Source organism: Felis catus, chromosome C1 (genome assembly GCF_018350175.1).
Source record: "Felis catus isolate Fca126 chromosome C1, F.catus_Fca126_mat1.0, whole genome shotgun sequence".
In the NCBI taxonomy this organism is placed as follows: Eukaryota; Metazoa; Chordata; class Mammalia; order Carnivora; family Felidae; genus Felis; species Felis catus.
Window position 1 is genome coordinate 112965166 of NC_058375.1, and position 24379 is coordinate 112989544.

Here is a 24379-nt window from a genome sequence, read left to right on the forward strand (position 1 = left end):
CAGTTGGATTTTTATGCACCTTAAAGCATTAACCACTGCCTTAGAGATATGGGTTGCATACAAGTAATATCTTATCCATCACTGAATCTTTTTTTAAAGATAGTTTTTTAAAATATTTTATTTTTAAGTAATCTCTATACCCAATGTGAGGCTCCAATTTACAACCCCAGAATCAAGAGTAGCCTGCTCTACTGAAAGCCAACCAGAAGCCCCTTCTATTATTTTATTTTAAGGGAAGGGCCTCTGCCTCTGCCTTACTCATTCTTTTTTTTTTTTTTTTTTGCCTTACTCATTCTTGAATGGTATACAACTTTTATCCTCATGCTGGACACACAGGGACATTAAATATGTATAGATTACTAAATTATCTTATGATGCATTTAATGCTTCTTAAATTTAGCAGAACACAAAATATGTACATAGGTTCTAACACCAGACATCACTGCTTTCTTCTTTTTAAATCTAAAATCAACAGGGATGCAGTTAATTTTAATGGAATATTCTTTGTTTTGCTTTTTCTTCTTTCAGTGTAAATGAAGAGGTGAATGGTATTTAACAAATACTGGGTATCTTCTTCTTTCCAGGATGCTGTACTCTTCACAGACACAGCCTACCTAATAGGCATCAAGTAATAATAAATCGGAAATGCAGGATTTTCTATGGGTTAGTTAGGTATATCCCAACACTAACTTTTCATTTATCTTGTCCATACTATGCTTGCTTTATTTTTTCCAGTGTGAGGTAGAAACTCTGAACAGCCAAACAAGCAGAAACTCAGCACCTGGATAAAGGCTACTGCTTTTGCAATCATTTTTACTTCATCTCTTTTTCATGGTGGTGATGTTCCAGGATTTTATCATTTCTTTACAGTGGCATTTGTGCAGGTAATTAGCTGCTCCCTATCCCTCAACAGCAAGGGAAGTCAATTGGCCTTATTTTTGAAGTGTATACCTTCGTTGTTTTTTTTTTGTTGTTGTTGTTGTTTTATTTTGTTTTGTTTTGTTTTTTGTTTTTGATAGTTCATCAAAAAAGTAGTAGGCTCTTTAGTCAAATTTTATGCTTCTCAATTGTCCCATTAGTGAATGTAAAAATAATCTATCCAACGGGAAGAAAGGCCCATCACAAAAGGTAGAACAGTAATCCTGATATGCTCAAGATAAATTATTTGGGGACTGGTAATATATATTTATATAAACATATTTTTTCAGTAGTAAATCTAATAAATGTTATCTTTTACATTTTATTTAATGATGCTTTTGAGAGTTTGATGATCCATTCTATCCTATTTTGCACAAAAATCAGGGCAACATTAAAAAAAAGGGTTGAGACATAAAATAAATGTTTTAAATAGCTTGATATATAACTCTTCTTGAAACTTAGCCACTTCAAAAAGAATGGAGTTTATGATCTGATTTTTAAACCTTCTGTTCATATTTTTTCAGCACATTTAATGACCGTGAAGGACAAATATCTTAAAATTTGATATGATTTGTGAATTCATATTATAAAGCTCTATCATACCTACAGTGTATAGAGAAACCAGAGAAAGAGCTCAAATATTCTGCTTCTGTGCAACTACTGCTACCCTGAAAAGACTAAGGAAGGCACAGTGACCTCTTAGGATTGTCTAGGAAGGACAGAGGAGTTGGGTACAGTGACTCCAGGTAGCCAACGATGTCATTCTAGAGTTATCATTTTAACTCCCTGGGCTTTCTCATGCCCTACCAGAGGTGACCACAGAACTTCAGATTATTCAGACCCCAGGGAGATGTGGATGTGTAGAAGGTGACACGGAGCCTTCTGTTGGAGACTTGGGGGCCCCGGGGCCTGGGTTCTGCCTCTGGATCTCCATGTGCTTTTTTTCCTCCATCTGCAGGAAACATGCCTACTTCTCTTTGTTGCTCCTGATTCTCTAATAGCTTCTTCTCATTCTATGTCCCCTAGAAGTAGTTCCTCCACCCTTTTGTCCCACATGTATTATTCCAGGTGTCAAATGATTATCGACTCTCCCTGTCTCCAGGCTGTAAAACCCAGTTTGCTTCTTCTGCTCACTGTGCCCTACCTGTGTGTTTTGCTTCACCACTGCCTTCCTGTCCACTGCTATCATGTCCATTACATTATGAGGAAAACCTCCTGAGGGTAAGATTATTTTCTCAGTTTCCAAATCCCCGTTGTCCTTCTCAATTCACTTTCTGAACAAGTGCTGTGTGCCAGGATTCTGCTAGATACCATTGAATCTCAGATGACGGGAGAAGTCTAAAGTTAACTCACAGTGGAGCAGGAGACAATGTGTCTAGAGACAGGGCTGGCATAGTGGGTTCCACAGAAGATCAGAAGGCTAAGGAAGAGCAGACTCCAGGAGAAAATGCTCTGGAGGCTTGTTGATGCTGCCCTGATCCTGCTACTGTACCCCCGCTGGCAGGTTTATCTTTCATGGTACAATTAGAAACAAAACTTGGACCCAATACGAACCTCCTATAAGTCTCCATGTACAAATGAAAAGGGTATCCCCTTGGGGTGCCTGGGTGGTTCAGATGGTTAAGCATCCAACTACTGATTTCAGTTCAGGTCACGATCTCATGGTTCCTGAGTTCAAGCCCCGCATCGAGCTCTGCGCTGACAGCACGGAGCCTGCTTGGGATTCTGTCTCTTCCTCTCACTGCCCCTCCTCCTCTGTAAACAAACAAACAAATAAACAAACAAATAAATAAATAAAGGGCATCTCCTCTTTCTTCTACAGTCTGCTTCTGATGTGTCCACCCCATATGGCCCAGCTCTCCCCTGTCTCTGCTCTTATACCTGCCCATCCCTTCTTCCTTATCCCTGCTTTTCTCACAGGAATATTCCATCAATCTCAGAGTCTTCCCCAAGAGGAAATGCCATATGATTGTCTAAGAAGAGTAACCACTCAGCCTGAAAACAGAAATCAACTGTTGGCCTTGTTGACTTATGTTTTTCATTGAGCTCTGATGACTTATCTCCTTATCTGCTCTTACTGGCACACCCAGAGTGTTCTGACCATTCCAAAAACAGCAAGTTTCCAAAACAAGCAAAACTCTTTTTAAAGCCTTTGCATACCTATATTGTCTGCTTGGAATTCTACATGGCTGTCTACTATGATTGTGTCTCAACTAAGGCATTATATCCTTTCGCAAGAATCTTTTGATGACTTCCCCTCTTCCTCCAACCCCATCACACTGGCTGCCCACCATAGGAATGTGTCCTTTCTGCACCTGTCTGTATCCAAACTTCTCTGTGGAGCTCGGCACAGCTCTCCAGGGCAATGCCCACTGGTTGGTTACTGATTGCTCACCTGCCTCAAGGGCAGGCTCCATGCCTTCCACTCCTGAAGCTCCATCACCGGTCTGGCATCTCACACACAGGAGGAGAAGATCTGCATAGTGTATATGTGTGCTGCAATGAGGCATTGAAAATAATGAAAAAAAATGGGACAAAAAAATCCATGGAGGGAATAGTGTTTCCAATGAAGTGAAAACATGAGAATGTGGATAGTTGATGGGATGGATCTAAGACAAAGGAGGGAGCTCAGCATCAGCAGCAAATTTAAGAGGATGACAGAAGCTACCTCAGGCTTTGTGGCTTCCTGAATATAATCCAGGACCCAAGTGGAGGTAAAACAACACAACAAAAGTAAAAACAAAAAGCCTCTTCATTCTCCTCTTGCTCAAAATAATGACAAGGAGCCATTGTCCACAGATTTTCACAGATCCAGGTATCCCATCGGACAAATTTCTCTCTAAAATCAAACTACAGCATTTCCTTAGTGTTCAAGTTAAAGAACCTAAAATATAACTCCTCTGCTTCATTGATAAGGAACAATATTTTCTGATAAGGAACAATATTGATAAAAAACAATAAGGAACTCCTCTGCTTCATTGATAAGGAACAATATGGAGGAAGGAATAAATATCTTACTTCCTTTGAAGAATTTGGGTATTTATCATCAGCAACTTTACATTAAAAAATAAGTAAATAAGAAGCATTAGAAAAAATGGCCCAGCAGTCAACTTCTTATAACAAAATGCCATATGTGTCATTATCAGATAAAACTGATATGCATAACCTCCTGTTTGACCCAAATAATTCATAATTATTTACCCATCAGTTGATTCACATAGAAGTGAGATAAAATAATGTCCAGGATTAAATTTATTCATGGAGATATCCCCAAAAGAAAATAGAAACATCACGGAATAATAGAGAGAAAAGAAAGTGTGAAACTCTTTTATTTTTTGAGAAAACACACTGCTAATGAGTTTCTAACACATCATCAGCCAAGGAATTAGTCAACATAAAAGGCATGTGTTAGGCCTTTTGTTCATTGCTGTTGGTTGATTTCTTGATGGCTGAGTGAGGACAGAGTTAGAATACCTACCAAGAGTAATTACAACTCTCAGGGATTCTAGAATTCCAGTGTTGAGAAGGGATCCTCTTCATTATAGAGCTCAAATATTCATTCATGTGTCCTCATTATTCCTCAAGTGTCACTGACCACATTTCCCCCAGGGCAGGCTCTGTCCTCTACCCTGGTGACACAGCCATAAAAACCTAGTATCACCTCATATCTAGTAGTCCAAATAGATGTGTTTGGTGATTTTACAGTGATGGACTGGAAGAATAAAGGATTCTGTAGGGCAGTGGCAAGGGAAACAGGAAAAAAAAAGAACTAATGTCTTAGTTTATTAAATAAATTTAAAAAAACATGTAATAAGTTCAGGGTCAAACTTTTGAGCATTAGGAAAAATGAATATGAATATGAATTATGTATAAATAATATAACTTTATTATTTTAGTTTTTATTTACATTTTATTTAGTTAACATATAGTGTCATATTTGTTTCAGGAGTAGAATTTAGTGGTTCATTACTTACATGTAACACCTAGTGCTAATCACAAGTGCACTCCTTAATACCCATTACCCATTTATCCCATCCCCCTTCCACCTCCCCTCCAGCAACCCTGAGTTTGTTCTCTATATTGAGGAATTTCTTATGGTTTGCATCCCTCTCTTATTTATATAACTTTACATGACATTAAGAATACTGTATCCTAGGGGTGCCTGGGTGGCTCAGTCAGTTAACCCTCCGACTTCAGCTCAGGTCATGATCTCATAGTTCATGAGTTCAAGGCCCGCATCAGGCTCTGTGCTGATAGCTCAGAACCTGGAGCCTGCCTCGGGTTGTCTCCCTCTCTCTCTGCCCCTCCACTGCTCATGCTTTGTCTTCTCTCTCTCTCTCTCTCTTTCACTCTCTCAAAAATAAACATTAAAAAACAAACAAAAAAAAAAGAACACTGTAGCCTAAAGATCACTATCATCATTTACTAATGATTGAATTCCACATTGTACCCCACCCAACTTCTGGCAGTCCTTTAAATAAGGTCAGCATTCAATAGCTAGCTGTTCAGTGCACTGAAAACAACCCTGGAATGGTGGAACATTGGTTCCAGTTGCTAGACCTGTTAGTCATGTGGCCTTGGACAAAATGCATTCTGGGGCCAGCAATACCTGTCCCACCTATCCCCAAAGCACCGATAGGAAGAAAAAAAGAAGCCTCAGTATTTCTGGGCTTTGTACATGACTGCCAGGGGTTAAAAATTCAGGACCCGCCACATTCCAATGGACTGGGTTTAGTTCAGGGGCAATCAGTCTCTGTGACTAGTCTCAAAGCTTTCCCTCTAATCACAAATATTAGTGTGGAACGTTCACAGTGCTGTTGGGGGAGGGTGTGCGTGTAGAGAAATTCTAGAATTATCTTAAGGATACGGTGAGCACATCTTTCTTGAGCTCTAGGCCAAAACCCAGGCTGCTTAGGTAGCCCTATGCTGGGTCTCTACCCTCACCTACTCAGATATATTCTGCTTCTTTGACCATCTCTCTCATTCCCCCATGACTGTAGTTCCCTGAGATTTATACCTTGTTCATCACCCCCATTCCTCTAGCCAAGATCCTTCTCCTGCACCTACCCCCATACTGCCATTTTGTCTGAGTCCAACTCACCTCAACATTGAGCTCTAGTTCCACTCTGATGAACCCAGGGCCACTCCACTTCCCAAGGCCTCTCTCTCCTCTGGTCACTTAGGGTACTTGATTTCTTCATGGTTTTTGCAAACTGATTGTATATCACTATGCATTCCTAGTTATCTGTTATATGGTTTGCTCCTCGATCTGTATTAATCCTCTTGAAAGGAAAAAAAAAATGTCCCTAGCACAGTGTTTTGCTGGTGGACATAAAGGAAACAGACATTGTAGACTTATGGAATGCTAGTTACAAATGTCATAAATTTTTTTGACGTGTGGTTAGTATTCATCTTTGATATTTCCATTTATAGATGACACTTTTTCTTTTTTCAACCACAATGCAGAAAGTAAAATAATTATAGTATGAAATTTGTTGAAATGACTCCTCTTTCATTGAAGTACAATTATATTAATGCCACCTTGGCTGTTTCCTTCTGAAATGGATTTGTCTTCTTTTTATTAAAATATCACTTTAAAAAACCATATCAGCTCCTGAAAAGGACTCTTTTATCCTTTTCTTTTCAATTAAGAGATTATATGAGAAACCCTCATCCCTTTCCCCTAATACTATTGTTTAAGGAATACATAAAACTAGCGGGTGGCAAGAGTTTTGAGAGTATAAAGCCACTTAGGAAGCAGTTTCACAAAAGATAAACTTTTAGAAATGATGCTTTATACAGAACTTTAAGGTTGGAGTGCGTATTTTGCATGTCTGAATAGGAATTACTTGAAAATATGGAGAAAATATGATCTTCCTCTAAATAAATGGATGAATTACCAATCATCATTTCATTGCAATCATCTTTTTGTTAGTTGTACAAGAATAATGAATTGTTTCTCTTATGTGAGTAAAAGAATTAGCCTCTGTAAATGGAATGATTGCCCTTGTCAGAAACAAATCAATTTTCATAAGGACCTTTTTAAAGGACCTTTTAATAATTCAGTTTGGCTGAGCATTGTAGATGAAATTAATTAAATAGAATGTATGAAAAGTACCTAGTTAAGACACTGATCATCATCATTATTACTACTAATAATACAATTTACATTTTAAAAATATACAGAGTAAAAATAATCAGAGAAAAAAGAATGTTGACTATGATCCCATTTATGTAAAATTCTAGAAAATGTAAAGTAATCTACATTGAGAGAAAACAGATCAATGGCTCCCTAGGGATGGGTGTTGGAGTGACGATTTACAAAGGGAAACTGGGGAATGATAGGTTCACTACCTTGACTGTGGTGATGTTTTCACGTCTGTGTGTTTCACATATGCCTAAAACTCATAAAATTATATACTCTCAATGTGCACACAAATATATTGCATTCAGTTACACTCCAACAAAGTTGTTAAATATTACTCTTCACGTATTCTCAATGATACTATATCCAGTTATTGGATTGTGACCATCTGTTTCACAGCCCAACTTGCTGCCCACACAGTGCTTCCTGCCCAGCTCCCCAAGGACTCCAGCTCACATTGTGTGTCCAAACCAAGCTGTGGTCTGTTGGAGGCAATATCTTCCCTTTTGAAACTTCAGAACCCTCACTCAGACCCTTCATCTACTCAAATCTATTCTGAAGGAAGCACCAACATTATGTTCAACACTCAAAAAAAATTCGGAACCCAAAATACATCCCCCCCCCCCACACACACTCTCATTTTGTTTCAACAGATATCAACATGTTCAGACAAAGGCATGGAATTATCTCACTGGATTGGCAGGCATATGGATGGATGGAAAGTAGGTTAGGGTGTGGCACTACCCATAAGGGTGATGTATTCCATTCAAGATCAGCTCTGCATAGATCTTTGTCATGCATGTATTCACTTATTCCCTCATTTATTTATTCATTTGTGCAATATATGTTATTCAACACGTATAACGGATGAGGCCTGGAGCTCAGTCCTGAGGATTCGGAAAGGAAGAAAATAATCCTCCTGTCCTTCTGCCTTCATAGAAGAAAGCAAGAAATAGATAAATATTTATGATGAAATGTGAGTTATTAAAAAAGAGTTCTGGCAAAAGTCATATCCTCATCCAATGTGCCCCTTCCTGTTTTTCATTCACATGCACATCATTATGCATTTTCTGTGCATGTGTCTCTATATAGGATGTAGAATAATTTTATATTTTTATGATTTATATTAAAAGAATATGAAAATTTCTGAATAAGGGTTTCAAGCACTCAATTCTTTTAGAGAAGTCATAGAGGCTCTGGAGGAGGTGATATTAATTGTGTGTCCAGCATCTTCAATATTACTATCATTAACCTATATCTCTGGTGTCATTAGCATTTTTTTCCTTTCGCCCAAGAGTGAAGCTTCTAAATAATCCACATATCACTATTTATATTGCACATAAAGGTGTCTTTGCCACTAACTTATTTCACATTCATTTATATGACTTTACTCCTATATTTCTCAGGTTTTCCAGGCATCTTAAGACTACCAGAAAATTCTGTTTAGTTTAGGAAAATGGAAACGAGAAACAAAACCAGTAAGTCACTTCCCACCCTGGGTGAAGACTTGACGTCTGGGAAGAACTGGTGAAGTCTGTAAAGGAACACGAATCAGAAATGAGCATGCCCTTTCTTTTACCTTAGGTGTGTTCTGTTCTGCCCAGGCCTTCTATCATATATCCAGAAAATACTAAAACAACTTTTTCTTTGACTTTGCGAATCAGGTAGAAAAAGCCCATTCACCGAACATGCTGGTAAACATACAATGATATGTCACAAGATTTATTCTCAAGGCTCCAATTAAGTGAAATATACTGTGAAGAAAATAAAAATCAAAAACAGTGTCAAAAATCTATTATATTGATAGCATTGAACGCAAATATTCCAAAAGAAGAACAATCTAGAGTTAATCGTCTGTGTTTCCACCTTAGGAAACTAGAAGAAGTAAAACAACTTAAATCTGAAGCAAGAAAAAGAAATAAAAACAATTAGAACATAAAGCAATGAAATGAAAGCAAGAAATCACTAGAGAAATCCACAAACCAAAAGCTAGTACTGTGAAAAGATCAATAAAATCAATAAGCCACTGGCCAGGCTAAATTTTGTAAAAAGTGAGAAAACACAAATTATTAGTATGATAAATCTGATCACTACCAATCTCATGAAAATTAAAAGGATAGTAGAGGAATATTATGAGCAACTCTATGCCCACAAATTTGATAACCCAATGAAATGGACCCATTCCTTGAAAGACACAAACTGCCAAAGTGCATAAAAGAAAAAAAAATAGTTGATCTGAATAGGTCTATAACTATTAAAGAAATTGAATTAATAATTAATTACCTTCACAAACAGAAAGCACAAGGCTCAGATAATACAATGTTGAATTCTACCAGACATTTAAGGAGGAATTACATCAATTATCTTCAATCTCTTTCAGAAGATAGAAGCAGAGGGAATATTTCCTAGCTCATTCTATGAGGACAGAATTACCCTAACACCAAAACCAGATGGACATTACAAGAAAAGAAAACTATAGACCATTATATCTTATGAACATAGATGCAGAAATTCTCAACAAATTATCAGCAAATATATTCCATAAAAGTATACAAAGAATTATGTACCATGGCCAAGTTTGATTTATTTCAGGTACACAAGGCTGGTTCAACATTTGAAAATCAATTAAGGTAATTCATCATATCAATAGTCTGAAAAAGAAAATCACATTATCATGTCAATCAATGCAAAAAAGTATTTGAAAAATTCTAACACCTATTCATGATAAAAACTCTCAGTAAACAAGGACTGGAGGGTAACTTTCTCAACTTGATAAAGGTTATCTCCAAAAAGTTAGAACTATCATAATTGTAAGAAACTTGAAACTTCCCCACTTTGATCAGGTACAAGGTAAGGATGTTCTCTCTCACCACTCTTTTTTAAACATTGTCTGGAAGTTCTTGCTAATGCAATAAGGCAAGAAAAGAAAACAGGGTGTGCATATGTTGGGAAAGAAATAAAACTGCCTTCATTTGCCAATGACATGATCATCTATGTTGATATTTGAAAGAATCAACCATAAAACTCCTGGAACTAATAAGCAATTAATTATAGCAAGGTAAGAAGATACAAGGCAAATACATGAAAGTAAATTACCTTCCTACATAGTGATAATGACCACGTCGTATTTAATTTAAAAACACAGTATCATTTATGTTAACATCCCCAAAAAGAAATACTTAACTATAAACATAACAAAATATATAAGATCTATATGAAGAAAAGTATAAAATTGTAAAGAATACAATCAAAAACCTAAATAAATGGAAAGATATTCCATGTTCATGGAAAGGAAAACTAAATGTGTTCAAAATGTTAGTTTTTCCCAATTTGGTGTATAGACTCAATGTAATTCCAATCAAAATCCAAACAAGTCATTTTATGGATATCAACAAACTGAGTCTAATATTTATATGAAGAGACAGAAGGCACACAATAGCTAACCCAATATTGAAGGAGAGTAAAATTGGAAGACTGACATTACCTCATTCCAAGACTTACTATGAAGTTACAAGGATCAAGAATTTGTATTGGCAAAAGATTAGGCGAATAGATCCATGACATGGAACAGAGAGCATAGAAATAGACTCATGCAAATACAGAAAACTGATCTTTGATAAAGGAGTAAAGGCAATACAGTGTAAGGAAGACAGTTTCCTCAACAATACTGGGAAAGCTGGAACAAAATGAACTCTCAAACCTTCCTGGTCAAAATGCAAACTGTGGAAATACAGTTACTTTAGAAGATATTCGGGCATGTCTTACAAAACCAAACATGTCCTTACCATACTATCCAGCAATCACACTCCTTGATACTTGCTCAAAGGAGTTGAAAATTTATGTTTACTCACAATTCTGAATATAGTTATTTATAGCTTTTTTATTCATAATTGCCCAAACTTAGAAGCAACCAAGATGTCTTTCAATAGGTGAATGGATAAATATATTGTGGTACATCCAGATACTGGAGTATCACTCAGTGCTAAAAAGAAATGAGCTATCAAGCTATGAAAAGGAATGGGAGAATATTAAATGCATACTTTTAAGTAAAAGAAGCAAGCTGAAAAGTCTATATACTGTATGAATCCAAGTATGTGACATTCTGGAAAAGGCAACACAATGAACACAGTGAAAAGATCAATAGTTGCCAGAGAGAAAGGGGGAAGGTAAATAAGCAAAACACAGAGGATTTTTAGGGCAGTGAAAATACTCTGTATGATATTATAATGACAAATATAGATTATTATATATTTGTCCTAACTCAAAAAATGAACTAAACCAAGAGTGAAACTTAATGTAAACTGTGAACTTCAGGTAATTATGATGGGCCAGTGTTGGTTGATTGTATCAAATGTACCAACCTGGTGGGGCATATTAACACTGGGGGAGGCTGTGCATGTTGGGGGTGTGCAGGGCATATATGGGGAATCTCTGTGCCTTCCTCTCAATTTTATTGCTCTACATAAAAATCTCTTTGAAAATCAAACTATATGCTACATACTTCAGAATATTTGGAATTTCAAGCTGTGGCACATTTTATGTAGGTATTTAGGCCTTTATTCATGCTATTTAGAGAGGAGAAGTTTGTCTCCCATTGGCATTGCTGAAAGTTTTTTTAAGGGCACAATGTGAAACTCCTTTCCTTCCCCATGCTTCTGACTCATATGTTCTTCTAATAAAGGATGTTGTGAAGTATTTGTTGGTTTTATTTTTTCTTCCTCCTGTGGCTGCTGTGGGCAAAAGCACTCTGACATTGATCTCATTTCGGAGATGCCCTGTCCTAAGGCTTCTAATCAGCACTGAGCTGTCAGTTTAAATTCCCCAAGAAAGTCTCCTGTGTTAGGGGCTTGTTGTAAGAAATGGCAGCAGGAAATGGAGAGCTCAGGAAAAGAGACATACTGTATTTCAGACTCATCAAGGAATCATTTTCCAATCCAAATCTCTCATCAGGTGGCCTGGTAATTTCTCATGAGGTCTTGTAGTGTCCTTCACTAAGTGACCCTTTATTTAGGTTTCAGTTTCAATTTGCTTTCCAGATAAAACAACAAAGAAAGTAGTGGTGCAGTCTAGAAAGAGTGTAACTACAGTACTGAGAGAGAAAGACAAAAATGCATGGCCTTGTATGTATTTTCTTTCTATTTTGCCTTATTAGCTCCTTGTTTATTATCTACAGCCTACGACAGTTAAATAAATACTTAAACTAGTTAAATATTGTTTTGAGAACCAAATATACAGACCTATGCAAGACACTAGCTGAAATGTACAGTCCTTGCTTTCCTTCTTTTGATGAGCTTAAGATCTACTGAGGAGGATAAGTGGGTGGATTTGAATGGAGTAGAAATATTGGGGGGAAGAGGGTGGGCACTTCTTTGATTATACATTTTTTATAGTTTTGCTTTATGGAATCAGGTTAATATTTTATGTGTTCTAAAATACAAAATAAAATCAATAAAAATTGGGAAGGGGCGCCTGGGTGGCGCAGTCGGTTAAGCATCCGACTTCAGCCAGGTCACGATCTCGCGGTCCGTGTGTTCGAGCCCCGCGTCAGGCTCTGTGCTGACAGCTCAGAGCCTGGATCCTGTTTCCGATTCTGTGTCTCCCTCTCTCTCTGCCCCTCCCCCGTTCATGCTCTGTCTCTCTCTGTCCCAAAAATAAATAAACGTTGAAAAAAAATTTAAAAAAAAAATTGGGAAGAAAAACCTCTAAAATTGAATTTAAACAAAAACAAATGGCATAACTGTGTTCCAAACAAATGTTGTAACTACCCTGAAAGAAAAGAGGTATAACTCAAGTAGCTTTTGAATGCAGTATTTTGATTATATACCCTCAGAATAAAGACAGAAATAACTGAACAGATAGTGAACTCTAGCTAGTAAGCTCTTTTTTCCAGTGCTGTGAGTTAGCTGTTCAGAAGGTCCCATGTGTGTATTATAGGCTTCAGCAAAAAATTAAATATGAGAGTGGATTTTTCACTATTAAAGGAACTTACAAATATAGAAAGGGGGAAGAGTAAAATGAATGATGTGAAGTTGGATTTGAATTGAAGGTAAAAGTATGAAGTCAAGGTTTTAGATAGAGATAGGGATCTAGAGATATAAAAACATTGATACTTGTCCATCAATCTACACTCTCTAGTTCCACTGAGTTCAGAAGAGTTGCACACCACAAGTAATAAAAAGACCAAAATCCAAAATTTCTAAATATTTCTCTCCATCAAAAGGAATTAGAGTTCCTTGGAATTCTTGTAAATCATTTTATCTGATTTCAGATATAGGACAGGAAAGTCCAAGATAACTTTTTAGGCCAGAAATATGGAACATCTCAAGAGTGGTGGGGACACATTAGAAGGACAGGAACTCTGTTGAAGGAGCTCTCTGTGGCCTAATTTGAGTGGTTCAGTCATCAAAGTGAATAATGATAGTCACAGATTATAATCTTCTTAATACAATGAAAATATATATGTACATTCTGATATAAACAGAACACAGTTTCAAAAATGTCATCAATATATATTAAGAGTAATTGGTGTTTCATAAAGAACAGGATATTTATATGCTCTCAACATAACCTCCTACAAATTGCCCATTAATTCCAAAGGGAGGAATGGTAATTTTTCAGGTGAGAATCCTGGTAAACACCATCTTAATTTAGAAATTAAAATTAACATCACCAGTGATGGGGAAAACTGACATTGTGTGTTTCCCAATGTAATTCACTGAGAAGAAAACGATGTAATTTCTTTGGTATTCCTACCAAAAATATATAAACAAATATAATCATGGGAAAATATCAGACATTAAAGAAATACAGGGATATTCCAGGAAATAATTTGATTGCAGAGTTCAAAAATAAAATTACATTGACTATATTGACAAAGATAGAAATTAGGTTTGAAAATATCAAGAGGGAAGGTCAGGTGAAGATAGAGGAAAAAATGTATTCATTCAAGTATCTGATTAGTAAAATTTTAAAAAGTAACTGGACAGAGGTGATAAGGTAAGACAAGTTTTCCTTGGTTTATCTTCATATTGTGGTACACATAGGACACTTGAACTTGTCTCTACTTGGGTCTATGAGCCTAACAATACATTACTTGTTTAAGGTAAGCAGTCATTTACTCTTTAATACAGAAAATGTAATGAAATAGATTCTATTCACCAAGTTTTCTTTTTGTTGTTCTATGAACAGCAATCCCCAATTCTCAGTAGCTTGCTACAAAAAAGTCTGGAATCTCATTCATGCCCATATGTCTGCCATTGTGGGTGCCCTGTGGCTCTACTCCACATGACTTTTTCATTCTGAGATCCAGGTTAAAGGAGAAGCACTTTGCAGGGACACTGCAGTTCTAGGGCCTATGAGAACTTCTGCTCTCATTCTATAATCAAAGTCAGTTACATGCACAGACATGACATCCATTCAGCAAATAACTGAGGACACACATTGCTGAAGTGTTAACTTCTTCTAAGTGTAAATGTATAAAATATTCATTGTAGATAACTTGAAAATCTAGAAAAAACAGTAAAGAGGAAAACAAAAAACACAAATATCTTAAGCATTCATGGAACGTTCTTGCTAACAGGATGTTGGTTCATTTCCTTTCATTCTCTGTTTCCACATACACATATCCACACAAATAACATATACATATTTACAAAGGGACAAATTGTACACACAAATTTATATCTAACTCTTTGCATGCAAGATTATATTTGTAAAAATTTCCTCATATCATCAAATGGATTTATAGGGTACCTGAATGTCTCAGTCAATTAAGCGTCTAATCTCGGCTCAGGTCATGATCTCACAGTTTGTGAGTTCAAGCCCCACATCAGGCTCTTCATTGATGGAATGGAGCTTGCTTGGTTTCTTGTCTCTCCTTCCCTCTGCCTTTCTCCCACTTGTGCACATTCTCTCTCTCTCTCTCTCTCTCTCTCTCTCTCTCTCTCTCAAAAGAAATAAATAAACTTAAAAAATTGTAAAGATAATTTTATTTATTTATTTATTTATTTATTTATTTATTTATTTGAATGGTTAGTTATTTTTGAGGAAGGGAAGGGCAGAGAGAGAGAGAGACAGAAAATCTCAGGCAGGCTCCATGCTGCCAGCACAGAGCCCAGTGTCGGGCTTGAACTTACAAACTGTGAGATCATGCCCTGAGCCAAAATCAAGGGTCAGATGATTAACCAACTGAGCGACCCAGGGGCTCCAAAGATAATTTTAAATGGATGTACATTAGTCTTCTATAGTGATGGAACACCATTCATTAAAAGTTTTAAATTACTGGATATCAAGCCTATTTCAAATTTCTCTCTTTAAAATAATGCTATGAGAAACACCTGGGTGGCTCAGTAGGTTAAGTATTCGACTCTTGGTTTCAGCTCAGGTCATGATCTCACAGTTGTGAGTTCAAGCCTTGCATCAGGTTCATGCTGATAGGGTGAGCTCTGCTTGGGATTCTCTCTCCCTACCCCACCCATGCTCTTGATCTCTCAAAATAAATAACTTTAAAAATGAAATGAAATGAAATGAAATGAATGAAATGAAATGAAATGAAATGAAATAAAATAAAATCAAGCTATGATAAACAAGTTTCATGCTTCATCTTGATATTTATGTATGATTATGTCCTGAGGATTACTGAATGAAACCTTCAAACTATTTGAAGTTATTTGGTTGCATGTTACCAAGTGGATTTCCATTAAAAAAATGCCCAATTTATTATGTCTTTGTTCTCAGACATGCTATTGTGTCCATTTTTCTGAGGCTAAGTAAGTTCCATTATACAGCGTTCCTTTGTTAAAATACCCATGGTCTCTGACATACGACCAGAAAGTGGGATACTTAACTCCTCTCTACTGGGAATATCCATATACACAAGCACCAATATTTCTCCCTTTAAATGGACTTCAGCATTTATTTTATATTTTCCAGGACATAAAAAGCATCTTGTCCTTTAAAAACTTTTGCTTTTTCTCATCTTAAAATATCAGTTCAGGATTTGAAATGTCGGAGCCCTTTATGCCTCATGTCCTTCAATAAAAAGAAATGTGTATGCAGAAGTCAATCAACACGTTTGATGAGTATAGTGATGGAACAATGGTGAGAAACATACTTTATTATCTCTGACTATCTGAGAGACATCTAAAGGCACCTGAGATCTAGCATCTTCTCCTGCATCCACCTGTCAAGCAAGCAGCAGAGAAGGAGAAAAGCTCTTCATGCACCCTTCCCCCAAAACCAGTTTCCTTAGCACTCCCCTTCCTGCTGTGATTATTGATCTCATTCATAAAAAAATAACATTTGAGTGATGGCAGGCATTGCATGCTTTGATTCAGTATAAGGAAGGATTTTTTTCCTGAGACTAATTGGTCATAACAGGAGAAAGGAGATCTTATCAGAGGCAAGGGTCACAAGACTAGCTTTAAAATTAGGCACTTGAAGGACACATATTTGGTTCATTAAATTATTTATGCATAGTGGTATTCAGGAATCCCATTCTTAAAAACAAAAACAAAAACTCACAACAAAGTTCAGATTTGTGGAGGCCAGTATGCCCAGTGGACCTCATCAAAAAGTACAAGTTTTCTCTTTTTCAATGCCCTTGGTAACAGCTCTCATTGGGACTTAAGGATACTTAGTGAAACACTCTTGTCTAGTGGGATATAAGCTGGGTGGTTGTTTTCACAGAATAATCTCCAGAAGAGTTGCTTTTGTTTTTCTTTGATCTTTGTCAGTGACTGGAGAATGACACATGATTGACTACCACTCTCCTGCCCAATTAAGGAAATATATTTAATCCCTATCTCTATCTATAATCACTGCAGCAGAAAAGAGTCAGACTTTGAGTCTCTGTATCAAGATCTATTTATGTCAAACTCAAATATTAGCATCTGCCCCTTTCTTCCTCACTTTTCATGCTTGCTTCAATTCCCTGAAATGTATTTCTCTTTCTTTGGGGATTGAGTAATTCCTTCTCTCTTATCATAATCAGGTTATGAATCACCTCTGAATACCCCATACCTTTAGGGGCCCTTTTTCTGCCTGCTACACTATCCTGCTTGTGATTCTATCAAAATATTTATCAAGCTGTTTTGGCAGAGATCGTGTCCAGCTCACTTATATGTCTTAATCTGATGGCCTGGAATCTAGCAAGGACACAGTTGTAAGAATCAATGGTCACCTGAACACTTATTTAGTGTCCCAAAATAAATAAATAAAAATAAAGATACCACATGTCAACACCCACACCCTGGAGATTCATAATTTTTCAAGCTTATTTATTCATTTTGAGAGAGAGAAAGCACAAGCAGGGGAGGGGCAGAAAGGGAGGGAGGGAGAGAGAGAGAGAGAGAGAGAGAGAGAGAGAGAGAGAGAATGCTGACACAGGGCTAGATGATGACTGTGAGATCACAACCACAAGATCACAACCTGAACCAATATCAAGAGACAGACGCTTACCAACTGAGCCACCCAGGTGCCCCATTCAGACTTTTATACATTGAAGAAGACTCAAGTATCTGAGTGACTGTAATTTGTGAAGCATCACATGGAACATACTGTATGGTCAAGTTAGAATAACCACAGCAAGCACATAACAGGATGTGTGGAATGACTGCTAATGTCTGGGTTAGGTACAAATTTGTTCCAAACCCGTCTTTCATAGGTCCCAGGACATAGGCTTGCATCTATCAGATAGTTGTTTAAAGATAAAGTATTTATAGAGCATGTGCTTGTAAAACATGGAGCTGGCTTAGGTTGAAATCTAACCCACACTGCTGGTTCATTGCTTGGTGCCTTACTGTAGGAAATTTGACAGAGTAGATAGCCCAAGTATAGAAAGCAATCTAGAGACATAAGGAAAATAAAAATTTCAGGTGTTCTTACCTTTAAATCTGTGAATTAATTCTTATCTCCATTGACATATTGGGTCTTATCTCTCTTACAACTGGTTAAATGGAAGAAAATGTTGGAGTTTGCATATAATTTTTTCCATATTTCATTGGAAAGATTTGGTTTCATTCCAAAATGGGTTAGAATTAGAAATATCTTCATCATGATGGTACAGGCATTTTTATGGTGAATTAATCCAAAACTGTTAAAAATATTAATGCTAAGACTTACATCTAGGAAATATAAAGCAATAAATGTCAGCTGAAGTCCTAAGGGAATATATGACATTCCATCAGTCCAGTCTTCAGGGATAAAGGGGGATTGCTGGAGCACAATTGTGAGAATTATTGGAAAAATACAACTATCTATAATTGTCCATCACACATTGTGATGTCTCAATCAAAACATTTCCATATTTCCCTTTCCCCCAGATTATTATTTTTTCTTTAATGTTTACTTAGTATTTGTGTGTGTGTGTGTGTGTGTGTGTGTGTGTGTGTGAGAGAGAGAGAGAGACAAAGACAAAGAAAGAGAAAGAGCATGTTCGCACACTAGCAGGAGAAGGGCAGAGAAAGAAGGAGAAAGAATCCCAAGCTGACTCTGCATTGTCAGTTCCAAGCCTGATGGGGGGTTCAATCTCACCAACTGTGAGATCATGACCTGAGCCAAAATCAAGAGTTAGATCCTCAACAAACTGAGTCACCCAGGTGCCCCTCACTCCGGATTCTTAATATAGTGGGTATGTATTGTAGATCTTCATAACTTCAGTGCCCTGCATAGCCTCACAGTGTATGGACTCAATGCCTATTGAGTTGAAACACCCAAATGTTATTTCCAAAAATAGCAAGTTACATCTAAGAGAATGCTTTGTAAACTATTTTGCTTATAAAGAAGGTCACACTACGTGGGTTGTTCTTGTTAACCGTGAGTTGGCAAAAAGAAAAGGGATGACCAATGATAGAAAAGGAGAGTTAGCAGGACAAGGAGAAGGAGGAGATCATACAAAGGATATCTGTGAACCAGACAGAGCAGACGTGAGAGAGGCATAGAGAGGGAAGGCAGGAAGAAACGGGAAAGAATAATGGTCAGCAAAGTGATGAGGTACAGTGACAAAAAGGAGGGAGTGAGGGACCAATGGAAAAGGAAAGGGGGAATACTTCAAACACCAAAAGCTTCCCCAGATTCTATGAAACACGTGGATAATGGTATCTCTAATCACTATCAAAACAGAATCTGGAAACAACTGAAGAAAAGTTAAATCAGAGTAAACACAAAGGTATGGGGCATACATAATTATGTGGCTATTGAGCAATCATCTCCAATTTCCGGCTTGCTGGTTTTGTGTCTTTTTTTTTTTTCCTTCTAAACACTTGGATATCTTCCAGCCAAACTTGGAAAATAAAGCCTGGGAAACAGGTTTGAATGAATTGCAGACACATCATTTTTTGCTAATTTACTAAAATAGCACATTTACAACTAAAATGAGAGAAAACTGTTAGAGGCAAAAAAGGGAGACGTATTTCCATGGCCCTCTGAGCATTTCAGCATGTGTATAATCAGCTCACATTCAAGAGGAAACAGTGTTCGGCTATTTAGTTGGCTCTGTACTACTTGAAAATCTTGGTTATTTTGTATTTTTTTAAACATAGACTTCAGGCTGTCCTAATTAAATAAGAGAAGTTTTATTATCAGCAAAAATGGCGTTAGACCTGAGGCAGCTTTAGATGATAGAGTTGTTTTTCTTCGTTTGGGAAAAGTAAGAGTAGGGTTAGAGGAAAAGGAGGGATTGACATTTTTGTTAAAAACATCAAGGGGACTTTTAAAAATATTACCCCAAGCACCAGTGCTCCTGGAGAACAAAGGCAGGAGTTCAATGTCTATGCCTCCTTCAGCCTATCACCTAATTTCTAAAGTGCCCTAAATTCACCTGACTTTAGGAAATAAGCCCATCAACCACACTGAAATCAATGGTTGTCATGGTGAGAATATTCCTGGAATTATTTCCAGGACCTTTTTAGGTCACAGCAACAAAATTGCTCATGGACTAGAGCTAAATGTTTCAGCATGAACAGCCTTGTAGACTCTTCAGATCATAAAATATTAGATTTAGAGGAAATCTTGGGGATTATTTCATCATCTTTCTTTAGGATCCTTTTAAAGATGGGGAAATGGTGACCCAGAGGAAGAGAGAGACTGATCCTAGGTCCCAGGAAGTTGGTGACCAGGCTAGGACTGCTCATAACTTCCAACCTCCACTCCCCTTCCATGCTTTCTCACTGCCTAGAAAGAGGAACACAAAGTAGACCAAGAAGGAAAAGCTTTCCAGCATTGAGGCTGTCTTCCTTGGAAGTAGACCAGTAGAGTGCCTTTCAAGATGATTATTTTCTTTTTCTACTTCATAAGGCTGAAGGAACTCAGTACTTCAGGTCTTCATAGTGTCCCCTTTGTCCCCCAATGGGCAGTTTCCCCCCTTTTTTTGAAAATTGACTCTATGTTATAATATTTTGCATGGCCGATGTAATGAATTTTGACCTTTGTGGATGTCTTTTTAAAAGAGAAATGTGAGACAGAGGCAACATAGGATAAATAAACACATATCTGAGAAATGGCTCTCTATCTCCCTCTCTATATCTGCTAAAACTTTTTCATTTTCTCTCTTATTACAAACAACAGCCCACACTTTATCCTATCTTTCCTCCCAATTCTATCAAACGTCATCTCAAAATGGGTCAGATCAGAGTGACAAACAGATTTGAAATTGATTTATGAAAATCATCCTTTGGAAAATATACTCCAGAAAATGCAACAAAGAAGAAAAGTGAGGGTGGTCTGTGCTGTACATCTGTCCTTGTATTCACTTCAATAAATGTTCATGAGGACTCACTCCGTGCCAGGAGCTCTGCTAGAAGCTGAGAGTATGAATTGCACTTCTGCTCATTGCCAGTTGTGTAAGTTCTTTGGACTTCAAAAACTGGGTCTGAAAATAGATTAACAATATTTCTCTCACGGAGTTAGGAGGATTAAAGTTGCCAATATGCTAATCTATTCCATTTAAGGGTATTTTTTTGTACTTTCTTGCCGTCTAGTTTTGTTCCAATGGCCATGTTCACAAGTCTTCACCTGTCTGCACAACCCAGGTCCTGCATCACAGAAGATGTCTGGCTGAAAAAAAAAAAAAAAGAAAAGAAAAGAAAAGAAAAAAAATTCTGGTTGCATTAATTAAAAATTCTCTGCTGTGGATTAGAAGCCTGATTTGATTCCGTGTAGTCAGGTTGTGGCTGGAACTTGCAGTTTCATATAGTGGGGGACAGCTAATTCAAATAGACATTGTGACAGAAATGAGATAATTCAATTCTGATGTAATGAAGAGGGAGGGAGAGAGGTTTCAGCCTGTGCTGAAACAGGAAAGGTTTGAAGTGTAGAAGAACCCAGAGACAAAGACTGCCACCTCACATTCCCATAGATCCAAATGATGATACATTGGAGGCAGCATGAAGTTGATTTTAATCCATCAGTGTATTCTGGTAAAGTTTAACAACCAGCTCTCTGAAACAAAGCAAAACAAAATAAAGTAAAGCAAAGCAAAACAAAACAACTATAAATAAAAACGCTGATTTATAACATTTTCAGATTTTAATAGTGTAAATCATTCCACCAAGGCTAATTCTGAACTACCAGTGTAAGGTCACTCAGTGTGGATTTGGGCAGAGAAGCACCCAGCCTGCCCTGTAGGACCTGCTGGGGCCAGCTCCAGCATAACACTGTGTAACACTGCCTCTCTCTCTCTGAACTTGGTAAATTAATGAAATCGATGCTTCTAATCCTCAATTTTGTGAACTGTAAAGTAGGACTATGAAACCTACCAGAAGTATTAACAGAAAGGCTAAATGAGATAATAAATAAAAGTCTCCCAGTGTAGTAATTTGCGTGTCATAGACATTCAAAACTACTCCCATTTTCTCCTTACTTGAAATCTGGATTTCATGAGCCCTCTGGGTACCCAGATGAGGAAATGTTGGCAAGAAAACAGAGCAATACCAGAAAAAGGTCACAGACTTCCAAGGATTCACAGTTACTTATTGTAATTGGCCTATTTGATTCTGATTTGTATTTGAACAGAAAGCACCCCAGCAAAGGCTCTTTTGTTTCATGTGTCTTTACCCAGGAATGTTTCATCTACCAATGTGGTAGACTATTCTGTCTGGCCAAGGACCATGCATAGCTTCCTTTCTTAAAAGCTTACATATATTAAGTCCATAACTCATAATTTGGATGATTGATTAATTGGCTTGGAAAACACATCATATATATCGACAGAAGAATTTTATTTCTGGGTCTGTTGATTTTCACTTGATTTTAAAATAAGACAATTCCTTGGGGCGCCTGGGTGGCTTGGTCGGTTAAGAGTTGATTTCAGCTCAGGTCATGATCTCACAGTCCGTGTGTTCGAGCCCCGCGTCAGGCTCTGTGCTGACAGCTCAGAGCCTGGAGCCTGTTTCAGATTCTGTGTCTCCCTCTCTCTCTGCCCCTCCCCTGTTCATGCTCTGTCTCTCTCTGTCTCAAAAATAAATAAACGTTAAAAAAATATTTAAAATAAGACAGTTCCACTCAGACATTAGTAACAGTGAGCTGTCCGTATCCTGGGCTTCTTACGCACATTTGCTGGGACAGTTCTTTTGCTCCAAACTTGCTTTGCCTCTGCTCCATTGTCATTGTTGTTTTTGTTTTTGTTTTTCTTACAGTGTACCAGATGTCCCATTGTCATCCTAGATTGCCCATTGGAAATGCACATCTGAAAAAACCTCTCTAGATTTGACCCATGTTGTTCTCTAACAAGGAGTTGGCTTCAAATGGATTGACTTTCTCTTTTCTGTCTGCTCCTAACCAATTTGAGTATAATGCTTAAGGTATTTCACTGAGTTGCTGGAATAATACTTATCAGGTATTTTAATGGGTGTGCCAATCATATAATCTCACTCATCCCTCTGAAATAGAAAATGATCAAATACACTTTACATGATTTGGAACTGAGGCTCTGAGACAGTAACTTCTAAAATTTGCACAGACATGGTGCAAATATCCAGCTTCCTCTTAAGGGAACCAAACCATAAGAGACTCTTAAAAACTGAGAATAAACTGAGGGTTGATGGGGGTGGGAGGAAGGGGAAAGTGGGTGATGGGCATTGAGGAGGGCACCTGTTGGGATGAACACTGGGTGTTGTATGGAAACCAATTTGACAGTAAATTTCATATTAAAAAATAAACAAAAAATAATAACACAATAATAATCAGCTTCCCCTTGCCTTGTTTTCCTTCGCCTTCCTGCAGACTCAAAACTGGCATTACACACATACATACTTTATTAATTGATGGCTACTACATTCCAGTCACTAGTTTAGACATTGAGTAGATAAAACAGAGGACAAAATTCCTTCTTCAGTCCTTATTCTTCTTAACCTTTCTTTAATCGTTGACACTTTTTACAATTAAGTCCTTGTCAAGATATTCAATCTGGCTTTTCTAACCTAGTTCTTCTCCCTTAGTTCCTCTCTAAGATTTTGGTTCCCCTTTCACCTTCTTCTCTTGGAGTATTAAATGTTGGACTCCACATGTTGCAACCTAGGCTCTCTCCTCCTGTTTTTCTTACCTTAGGCAATATCATATCACATCCACAGCTTCAATTACTATCTATTGTGGGCTGAGTTGTGGCCCCCTCCCCCATTCATATAATGAAGCACTAACCCCCTCCCTAGTACCTCTTAATGTGGGTGTATTTGGAGATAGGGATTTTAAAGAGCTAATTAAGGTAAAATGAAGTCAACTGGGTGGGCTCTAATCCAATAAGACTAGTGTCCCTATAAGAACGTGGGTTAAGAAACAGACATGCCCTCAGGAAAAGACCACATGTGGAAAGCTGGAGATGGCCATTTGCCAACCAAGGAGAAAGACTTCAGAAGAAACTCACCCTTCTAGCACTTTAATCTTGGGTTTCTAGGCTCTAGAAGTGTCTAGATGTCAGATTATGTTGTTTAAGCATCCCGGTCAGTGGTACTTTGTTATGGCAGCCCTAACAGGCTAATATACTACTTACATGCTTGTGATGCCCAAATTTATGTTTCTAAATAAGATCTTTTCTCTGAGGCCTTGATCTGATTATACTACCGTGAGATATCCCATCTTGGGTATTTCAAAGCCACATCTGCAAACAAATGACTAACCTCTCCCATTCAAATACAGTTATATGTCCAGTATTGTCACTCAATATCTATGTCGCTACAAAACAGTTTTATACTACCATCTTCATTACTTTCATATATACTACACGGTCAAGTCCTGTCCAGTTTTCTTCTTAAGTATCTATTGAATCCATCTAGATCTCTCCATTTCTATTAGTTGATCTAAACTAGCAACATTTCTTATCTGTAC